The following is an 8,628-nucleotide window of genomic DNA, read 5'->3' on the forward strand; positions in this document are numbered from 1 at the left end:
AACTACTATTGATGTGAATTCTATAATTTGAGTAATTATAAGTTTTTAAATTTTTAGAATGAAATTATATTCTATGTTCAAAACTTCATTTCATAGAGGGCAATATCACAGTGCCATAAACTACTTATATTTCTCATAAAGTCTTTGGATCCAATTTAACTCAAAAGATTAAAAATTTCCTGATCCTGTACTCTTTCAGTTAGGAAATGACAAATGAGAGGATCATGATAAAAGGGTTTGGAAGCACACTGAATATTTTTGAAAATCAAATGAACATACTAGTAATTTCCCATTCCTGGATTAAAAATACACAGGAGAGGTGACCTGGCCGGCGTCCCAAGATGGCGGCGACGGTGGCGTCCCGGAGGCCGTGGCGGCGTCCCGGCTGCTGAGGCGGCCCTGCGCGGCTGGCGGCAGGCGGGCCAGGCCGAGGGCCGGCTTACAAGCGGCCGCCACCTCTGCGTGCCCCGCGGCCGGGGCCAGGCCCTCGTGCTGGGCCGGGCCTCTCCCTCAACTTAGGGCGGCGGCGGCCCGTGGCCGGGGCTCCCAGGCCATGGCTCTGAGGGAGCTCAAAGTGTGCCTGCTGGGGGATACAGGTGTAGGCAAATCTAGTATCGTGTGGCGGTTTGTGGAAGACAGTTTTGATCCTAACATCAACCCAACAATATGAGCATCTTTTATGACCAAGACTGTCCAGTACCAAAATGAGCTACATAAATTCCTAATCTGGGATACAGCTGGACAAGAACGATTTCGTGCCTTAGCACCAATGTACTATGGAGGCTCAGCTGCAGCTATAATCGTTTACCATATCACAAAAGAAGAGACATTTTCAACATTGAAGAACTGGGTAAAAGAGCTTCGACAGCATGGCCCACCTAATATTGTAGTTGCCATTGCAGGAAATAAGTGTGATCTTATCGATGTCAGAGAAGTCATGGAGAGAGATGCTAAGGACTACGCTGACTCCATTCATGCGATTTTTGTAGAGACCAGCGCAAAAAATGCGATAAACATAAATGAGCTCTTTATAGAAATTAATGGAAGAATTCCATCCAGGACGCCAACCTGCCATCTGGCGGTAAGGGCTTCAAACTCCGCAGACAGCCGTCAGAGCCAAAACGAAGCTGCTGCTGATGAGCCTCAGACTCGATGGTGAAGCAGGTGGTCCTGACAGTTAGCAGGAGGGCTGGGGGCCTGCTACCAGTGTCCACCTAGCCGCTCGAGTCTTCTTCATGCAAAAAGGACTCACAGAAATTGGCCGGTTCTGTTCTACCCTTGAAGACTGCAGCAATGGTATTTCAGTCTGTGGACGTCCAGTATGTCAAGGATCTGTGGTGTCCAAAGGGACCGCATCATTGACTTTGACCTTGCTGAAGGGAGCACGTCATTGTATGGATGGTGGAATTAAATTGCTGAGTAGTTTTGTAATCAGGATTTTATGTAACATTTGTAAAAAGGGAAAATTATCACTTTCGTGGTTCTTGGGGGGGAAGGCAAGATTATCATTTCCTTGGTTTCCCGTTACCACGGTTGGAGGGAGTTGTATCATTTAAATGTGGTAGGATATTGCAGGTAGAGGGACGGCAGTTACTGTTGGAAGCTGAAATGGTTCTGTCTAGGACAGATGGAGATACTCCATCTCTGCTGTCTCTGAAGCACTTTCTGTGAAGCATGTTAGCCCCAGATACATACAGAAAGCCAACACCATGGCAGTGGTTGTGGCCCACCCTGGGTTTGCTTTTGACCCTGTCGTGCATGTATCACTAAACACATCACTGGCGCCACTGTGGTGGTGATAGAGAAGCACCTGGAATAAATGAACTGCATATGTCCTAAATAGGTTAGCAGCAGTTTAAAAAACAAGGAAGAGGAGAAAGTAATGTAAATGCTGTCATTTTTTTTTATTTAATCCAAGTATTTTGGTGGGGAAAACAAGTATCTGTTGCTTAGCATATGTAAAGTTGTAGTCTGTATTTATGAGACCATTGCTTAAAGACTATAAATTATGTAAATACATTAATAAATTCTAAGTTTCATGCAGCACTCCATTTAATCTCGCACCCAGTCTTGTGATGCCCCCCCCCCCACTTTTCAGCCTGTCCACTGGAGACTGAGGCACATTTATGTTGTGCAGAGGCATAGATGTTTAGCTTACAGTCTTTCCAGGTTTCTGTGCTTTCCCTTCAGCCCACTCCTCTTCCCTCTACATCCCATCTGGAAATGATAATAAAGACATATGCCACTTCAAAAAAAATACACAGGAATATAATTTCCAAGTTTAGAGGAGGAATATCTGTGCTCATTTGTTCTTTATGTATTAGTTTCATGTGTGTATATATATGTGACTATATACATACATATATATGCCCTTTCCCATTTCTATGACAATGGAAATGTCTGAATCTAATTTTTCTTAAAGGAATACTTAGGTCAGTGGAATCTCATCCTACCCTGATGACTATACTTAAATTTCTGATGTTTTCACAAACTCAGTTGTTTTTTAGTTCTTTTTTGTTTGTTTTTAGCATGAACAAATAATGTGAACCTATCTCATTCTCTGTTCACTGAAACACAAAGAACAAGACGACACAGGAAAGCCAAAGTTGTGGGGAAGAAAAGCAGAACTTAAATTTTACATAACTACATCAATCAGAGGAACAGACTGCCCTCTAGGACTCCTTGGGTTCCCCAGTAATGACAGCTTGACATCTGGCTTCCTATTTCTTTACTTTAAGATTAAACAGATCTTAACTTTATGAACCATATGAATTTATTGATCATCAACTATGTGAAAACTCTAAGGCTAGACACTGGGATGAGGAGTTCTTTAAGCCACTGTGCATTTTCTAGCTTTCATGGTAATTGCTCCCTAATTTAGAAACTGTATGATTACCAAGAGTTTCTAAAAAATATTCTATAATTAGAAAGAAGCATATAACTCATATAAGCATATATTACATTAATACATCTGAATAAATGAAGCACGTGAGATCACAGAACAAAAACATAAACCTAAAACTCCTCACACAGCTATAAAAAGTGCTGCAATTACAAAGCAAAATAACTGTCTTTTAGGTCCAAAGCATGTGTTTTCAAAGTCCTGTAACTAATAAATATTTATACCTCCTTTATTCCAAATTTATTGCTGTGCATGCATTATCATAATTTGTTTGAAGGATCATGTGTTGATATAGTGTTTCATTTCAAAAAACTCTCTTAAAATAACTAAGAATTTCTCTTGTAACATCCATCACTAATTTATTAGTTCAATAGTTATATGGTGAATTTTGAGCATATAAGAGAAGCTTACTTAAAATTTAAAAATTCTGTATTACTGAAAAGGTGGGAGATATATTATATTATAGCTGACCTTATTGTCTAGGAAATAGAAATCTGTCAAAGGAAATATATCCATATATTTGGTAATTTTTGAGGTACTGATTTGTGTATAATAAGTAAAATTTAATTATATTTGCAGATTTATGGAACTGTGCTTCAAAATAAATGTGCCTTGAGAAATAATATTAGTGTATTTAACTTCTACATCTATGTCTAGAAAATTTATTTAATATCATAAAAATTATATGATTTGTGTAGAAATGCTATTCACTGTATAGTATTTTGAGGAGATTCATGGATTTGGTATTTTTGCTTCAAATATATTTTGTCAAAAATAAACAGAACTTGGTTATAAAGTTTTATGTTTTATATTATATCATCAATTTATGGTGACATTATTATTCTCTTTCAAGCACAACTATATATAAAAAAAATAGTCATTCTTTTTCTTGGTGTCATGTTATCTTCCAAAATTCTTACCCTTTGTGAAAAACAATGATAATTTTGTAGTGCAGAATTACATCCTAATAAAGCCTATTTTATTTCCTCCAATTTTAATCATGGATCTAAATTAATATTAAAATGTATTGAACATTTTTGATTGTGTATTATAAGCCCATAAACTAAGCTAACTATTTGACTTAGAGATCTGGATCTTCAAATATACAAGTTTATTTTACTGACAATGAATTAAAGTAACAGTAAAAGAGAAGCATAAAATGAGATAAACATCCACAATGAAAGGAGGTAATCTCCAATGACAAAAGACTTCAAAGAACTTCTGAAAAACAGAAAGTCTGGAAGTAGATGAGGATGCATTTGAGTTCTAATTAGGGCTTCCCAGGAGGTGGATTAAGACCATGACTAGGCATCTTGGAAGTCCATAAGTTAGTGTGCTTCAGATCAGCACAATGGAAATAAAGGGAAGGAAGCACATTTGGGCACACAGAATCTGGGGTTGCAGTCTAATCTCAAAGGAGGCTTCTGCTTACTCAAAGTGAAATTATGGATCTGTCTTGCACTCTCATATTTTTTCTACTTGAGACATGGAGTGTGATTTACATGAGTCTCAAACAGTCTTGAGTTTAGAAAGCCTTAAATGGTAATAGCCAGAAAAACATACTTCTACTAATGAAAATATTTTGAAAAGACCACTTTCAGCAATTGTCTGGGAAATGAATCCTTCAGTCCTAATGGTGCCATAAAGCATAGTTCCCTTTAGTGACACCACAAAAACTCACTTTTCAATCTAAGTTCTGTACTTAGTTTATGGTACTGGTGAGACTCTATTCCCGAAGAAAACTTATAAGAATGGAAAACAGTGCAATTAATTACAGTTTTGACAGCTGTGTAGACTGAATGTCAAATTAATTGTCATCTTGTGTCTCTTCTGCTGTTCATTTTAGATCCACTAAACATACTTCTTTTGGTCTCTATACTCATCCCCAAGTCATTTGAGGCTCCTCACTATAATTTTCTCAAGACACAACTACTGCACTGATCCTTTTACAATTCCTGTATGGAAAGTGAATATTAAAAAGTAGAGAATTGGATCATCTGTTTTCAAATTGAATCATCTGATTTTTATCTTCAATATACAATAGAGTTTTATATTTGGATACAGTGGATAGCATGGTCATAGACCAATAGTAATATTTTTATTTTTGTTAAGTGTGGTCTGATTCAATTTTAGGCATGATGTATTGGCACTTTATTAGTGGTACTTGCTTAGCATTGTAACATGGAAATGATATCCTTCTGGTGAGGAGAGTGAATTGACCTAGCTAGGATTGTAATTTCTCCTCTTGCTTTCAGTTTTCTTAGTATATAAAATTTAGAGACCTCAGGTGCAGTTTAAATTTTAGTTGGAATTTTGTTAGACATCCTGTTGGAAAAATATCCTCTTAAATAATTAGGATTTCTAAAAGTGGAGGATGCAGAGGCATGGCATAAGAAAATATAATTGCCAAGTGCATTAATAGGAGTGATGGCGAGTTAAGACTCTTAAACTTTGACACTCTGGATCCTGGATCTATATAGTGTGTCTCTTGGTAGCACAACCTGATATAATGATGTAAAATTTAAGAAGTGTTAGCAACACCATCACCTGTTCCCAAATTCTACCAGGCCAGAAGCTGGAACGAACTGTCGCCATTTGCATGGGATACCACCATGGCAGAGAACTGACGTCACCAGAATGCGGCGGAGGAGACAACTTGATTGAAACTGGTGGCAACATATGCAAAAAAATGAAACTGAATCCCCTTCTCTCGCCATGCACAAAAGTTAACTCAAAATGGATCAAGGAGCTTTATATCAAATCAGAGACTCTGCAGCTGATAGAAGAAAAAGTTGGCTCTGTTCTACATATTGTGGGGTCGGGCTCCAAATTCCTTAATAGGACACCCATAGCACAAGAGTTAATAACAAGGATCAACAAATGGGACTTACTTAAACTAAAAAGGTTTTCCTCAGCAAGAGAAACAATAAGAGAGGTAAATAGGGAGCCTACATCCTAGGAACAAATTCCTTAATAGGACACCCATAGCACAAGAGTTAATAACAAGAATCAACAAATGGGACTTACTTAAATGTTCATCATCACTAGCAATTAGAGAAATGCAAATCAAAACCACTCTAAGATTTCATCTTACTCCAGTCAGAATTGCAGCTATTATGAAGACCAACAACAATAAGTGTTGGCGAGGTTGTGGGGGAAGAATGGGAGTCTGAGTTCTAGAATCACTGATTATAGGGGGCCTGCTGGCACACAGGAGTACTTCCTTGTACTTAATGTGGACAAAACATATATACACTGCTGGTGGGACTGAAAATTGTTGCAGCCAATACGGAAAGCAGTATGGAGATTTATTGGAAAATTGGGAATGGAACTACCATTTGCCCAGCTATCCCTCTCCTTGGTCTGTACCTAAAGGACTTAAAAGCAGCATGGTACAGGGGCCTAGTCACATGATTGTTTATAGCAGCATAATTCACAATAGCTAAATTGTGTAACCAACCTAGGTGTCCTTCAAAAGAAGAATGGATAAAAAAATGTGGCATATATACAAAATGGAACATTACTCAGCAATAAAAGAGAATAAAATCATGGCATTTGCAGGTAAATAATGCTAAGTGAAGTTAGCAAATCCCCAAAAACCAAATGCTGAATGTTTTCTTTGATATAAGGAGGCTGATTCATAGTCGGATAGAGAGAGGGAGCATGGGAGAAATAGACAAACTCTAGATAGGGAAGAGGAGTTGAAGGGGAAGGGAGGAGTCATGGGGTTATTAATGATGGTGGAATGTGATGATCATTATTATACAAAGTACAGGTATGAAGATATGAATTGGTGTGAATATACTGTGTACACAACCAGAGATTTAAAAAATCGTGCTCCATATGTGTAATAAGAATTGTAATGCATTATGCTGTCATATAAAATAAAAAATAAATAAACTCCTTTTACTTTTTTAGCAGATAGTTTGAACTGTCATATTACTAAATTAACTACAGATTTCTGAAAAATTATCTCTATGTCTCAGTTTTTTCTTTTGCATTGTTACCAACATTTTCTCTTTTTCTAAGATTTTAGAGGAAGAAATATCTCTTTTTGGCAAAACTAATTGTCTACTTTTGCACAAAATTTCAAGCTCTAGCCTTTAATAAGACGGTCTTTGCCCCACTCTTACTGGAGCAAAATCATGATTGCAATGAGAGTTTATCTCTTGGGCCACAGCCTATCTGTGTGCCCAATCACACAGGGCTGCTTGTTTCCCTCGGATATACTGACTTCTCAAGAAGAACATCCCACATTTTGTGGGGGCAAATCTCTCCTTCCCAAGCAGAACACTGAGATGAAGTCTTGTTCCAATCTTCTGATGTTGAGGAGAGGTCCAACCACCCTAGCACTCAGATGTGTCAAGTGTCACACTCACATGCAGATCATGCAACTCCAAATAGCCAGGCAGATCTCTGATCTGTACTTGGGCATTCACATGGTGCTTCTTACAGCTGTCTTCTGTCAGTCCTCTTGTCCTGTCCTTGGCAGCCCTGGACCTCATGCTATAATTCTCTTAGGGCTTAGTGACCCTTGAGATCATGTTCCAATGATCTGAGAGATCAAATGCAAGCATTCTTCATGTATATTCCTCTGATTCTGCCTACACTTATCTAACTTGAAAATATTATGCTTTTCTTTTGTCCGTTGTACCCCTGAAAGGCCTGTCAGGAAGAATTAAAGAGACATTAGACCATAAAGAGGATTTGCCCTTTAATGACATAATATTTATTCCTCTCCACCTCAAATTTAAGAGGGATCAATCTTTAGAAACAACCCTTACTTTCTACCTCCTGCAGAGCAGTGAGGAAAATATTTCAATTATAACCTGGAGGACTAGAAATTTGGCAGTGGGCACCTGTCATATTTCTACAAGTATGATCTGAGGGACTTCTTATTATGCAGCAAAATAAATAAATAGAAAGCAGTATGGAGATTCCTTGGAAATCTGGGAAAGGAACCACCATTTGACCCAGCTATCTCTCTCCTCGGACTATACCCAAAGGACTTAAAAACAGCATACTACAGGGACACAGACACATCAATGTTTATAGCAGCACAATTCACAATAGCTAAACTGTGGAGCCAACCTAGATGCCTTTCAGTAGATGAATGGATAAAAAAATGTGGCATATATACACAATGGAATTTTACTCAGCAATAAAAGAGAATAAAATCAGGGCTATTTGCAGGTAAATGGATGACATTGGAGAAGATAATGCTAAGTGAAGTTAGCCAACCCCTAAAAAACAAAAGCCGAATGTTTTCTCTGATATAAGGAGGCTGATTCATTGTGGGATAGGGAGGGGGAGCATGGTAGGAATAGATGAATTCTAGATAGGGCAGAGGGGTGGGAGGGAAAGGGAGAGGGAAGGGGATTAGCAAGGATGGTGGAATATGATAGACATCATTATCCAAAGAACATGTAATGAGGACATGAATTGGTGTGAACGTTCTTTATATACAAACAGAGGTATGAAAAATTGTTCTATATGTGTAATAAGAATTGTGATGCATTATGTTGTCATTTGTTTAAAAAATAAAACCAATAAATATTATCTATAAAAAATCAGGATAAAAATAAAGTCTATACAAGGGAAAATAAATAAATAAATAAATAAAATTTTTAAAAGTATCATAGAAGAGGTTGAGAGTTCAAACTCTTTGGATGCAGGTCAAGTTACTCCTGAGTACATATTCTTATGATATCAGAATTGATATTTAA

At 37.7% G+C, this 8,628-nt stretch overlaps 1 pseudogene; it reads left to right on the forward strand.

Moving 5' to 3' along the window:
- The first annotated feature begins 504 nt into the window (after positions 1–504).
- On the forward strand, positions 505–1,137 carry LOC139704493 (ras-related protein Rab-22A pseudogene; annotated as a pseudogene).
- Positions 1,138–8,628: the final 7,491 nt, after the last annotated feature.

The sequence above is a fragment of the Marmota flaviventris genome, unplaced genomic scaffold, assembly GCF_047511675.1.
Source record: "Marmota flaviventris isolate mMarFla1 unplaced genomic scaffold, mMarFla1.hap1 Scaffold_88, whole genome shotgun sequence".
Lineage (NCBI taxonomy): Eukaryota > Metazoa > Chordata > Mammalia > Rodentia > Sciuridae > Marmota > Marmota flaviventris.